Here is a 2,923-nt window from a genome sequence, read left to right on the forward strand (position 1 = left end):
GCGGTGAATCAAAGCAAAAAATATTTCAAAATTTTTGAAAGTTGTTTAATTGCCAATTTTGAAATATTTGCGCCACTAGGTWGTGTGTGCGTAAAAACAGGAATCAAAAGCAAACATTTTTTTTAATTTCAAATTTATTTAATGATTTTGACATATTCACGCAATATTAAAATTGAATTTTCAAACATTAGGGCGCTTCAAAAAAAAAAATATTTCGCGAAGATTTTTCAAATTCGTATAAAAAAGAAATAATACAACTTATTAAATTTATCCTCAATCCTACACTGTAAAGAACGCTACAAAATAATTTTTTTTTGCGCTAATTCCCATTTTTTTCGCACAGGTTATTCCATCGCCGAATTCAAATACAAAAGATAACATTTTTGTAATCAGTTCATTAGCTAAACATCTGCTTAAGTTATATGAAAGAAATTCTACATTTTCTTTTCTTGTAATTAGTATATTTGCGTTATTTTTTTAGTTACTTTTCTGTTTTGTTCTAGTTTTTTTTCTAAAAAAATCGTTATATAGATAATACGTTCATAGGTAGGCGATAGAAATAAATTAAGTAACGCTTTAGTTATTAATTTCAACTACCACATTTTTTTTATTTTTTTACGCTAATAAAAATTGTAAATCATTAAAAGAGAGAAAAAGAAAAGAAATATGGATAGTTAGAAATACAAATAAAAGCCTCGAGGAGCAGAGTGCATACATACTAAGCTATTATAGTGAAAAATAGTGTATGTGTGCTTGAGCAGAAGGAGTGGAGAGAGGTGGGAGAGCATAAAGAGTTGGACACGTCAAGCACGCGGCAGACAAATAAGTGCTGCCGTTAAAAGTTGAAATACGACATTCGCTTATTATGATATATGTATATCAGATCTTATTTTCAAGATCGACTTTTTACTTTTTAATAAAATCAAAGGRAAAAAAAWAAAAAAAATAAATAAAAACTATTTAATCAGCTTATAACCGATTTGCTTTTGCAGTTATTGCAGAAGTAGTGGCAGTGTATCCCCTTTTCTTGACTTTGGAATTGCAACAGAGTGCATTTGATGTAGAGGTTATGTCAGCCAAATTAGTTTTTGAAAACACATTTTGTCAAAAGCAATAATTTTTCGATTTCAAAAAAGAATTAGATTAATTGTATTGAGATTTTGAGTTATTTAAATTTAAAAAATTAATTAACGAAATTTTTGTTACTAAATTTTTAATAGTTAACGAAAATTTAATTTTTCTAATCATTAATAATTTTTTTTTAAATTAAATGTATAAATATAAAATATATAAGATTAAAAAAATCTTAATTTTATTTTTGAATCAAAAAACTTTTTTATAATTACAAAAAAATGTATAATTAGTTACAAAAATCAAAAAAAAATACTAAACAATTTAATTTTCTTACTGATTGGCTGTTGACTAAAATTAAAAAGTAATTTTTTTCCATTAAAAAAATAATTTAAAACTTTTTTGTAATTAATATTTTAAACTTAGTTAATTCAATTCTTTTGATACACGAATATTTTCGAGTGTTCCGGAGATTAGAAAAGTTCAACGTTTCATAAAATCGAATTATAAAAAAAGAATTTCTGTTGTTTCTGTTTTTCAAAAAACTATAATATTGTTCAGCGGCAAACGCATGTAAAAATTCTAATGTTCTAAAATTCTAATTCCAAAAAAGAATTTTTTTTATTTATTGTTTTTCAAAAAACTAGACATCTTTTCAGCGACAATCGCATGTAAAATGTATTTATTTTGGAAACATTTTCCTTTGAAAAATCGTTAAAAGTTCTTGAGCATAGTATTTTTTTTTAGATAAAATGCGTATAAAAATATTACTGAAAAAGTTTGCAGTGCGAAACAAAATTTATGTTTTTTAGTTTTCGGGATTACTCTGGAGCCAATTTCCGACTTAAATATTTTCAAAAAGTTGTTAGATAATTTGTTGGCTTTATAATTGAGCATTTGAATTGAAAGAAGGATGTATAAATTAAAATGTCATGCAGTTAAGAACACATAGCAATAAAATTAAATAATTTCTAAAATTAATAAAAAATATAATGTAATTAAATAAAACAAATAAATTAATTTCTATTGTTATCATTATTATTTTTTTTTTTTTTTGCTAAAATTTGCGCAATTCCGACCATTTTTGTGCATACCAAAATGTTTCTATTGTGCTAACCGAATTTTCCAGTACTACACACACCCACTACATCGGCTTACAACAAAGGCAATCGGTTGTTGACAAATACGAAACTCCATACAATCCATAAAAACTCTGCAATACACGCCCAAATACTTCCGCATATACATATGTACAAATAGCACCGCAAAGGGAGGTTAAAACCTTTAGGAGAAAATATAAAATTTAAAAATATGTATAAATGTATATATATACATATATACATAAAAATACAGTAATATTCAAAAATTAATAAAAATAGCATTTACGATAAATATAAATGAAAATTTGTTGTCGAATGACTGTAACTGTAAATTTATTGGAATTGGTGATTAAAAAAGAAAAWAATAATAATTGGAAAACGCAGTACCGTTAAAACAAAATTTAAATTTCAAARAACAACAACACAAATACATTAAAGCAACAAAATTATACCAAAATTCAACAAAAAAAAAATATAAATTGTTTCCGTTCAATTCTTCTATATTCTGCTATGCATTACAATTACTTACGTTAATATGTATAATAATTTGTATAACACCACTACATACATACATACCCAACATATATACTGTCTCTTATACACATCTAGATGTGTATAAGAGACAAATCCTACACTGTAAAGAACGCTACAAAATAATTTTTTTTGCGCTAATTCCCATTTTTTTCGCACAGGTTATTCCATCGCCGAATTCAAATACAAAAGATAACATTTTTGTAATCAGTTCATTAGCT

Source organism: Bactrocera latifrons, unplaced genomic scaffold (assembly GCF_001853355.1).
Source record: "Bactrocera latifrons isolate USDA-ARS-PBARC rearing strain unplaced genomic scaffold, ASM185335v1 scaffold_99, whole genome shotgun sequence".
Classification (NCBI taxonomy): domain Eukaryota; kingdom Metazoa; phylum Arthropoda; class Insecta; order Diptera; family Tephritidae; genus Bactrocera; species Bactrocera latifrons.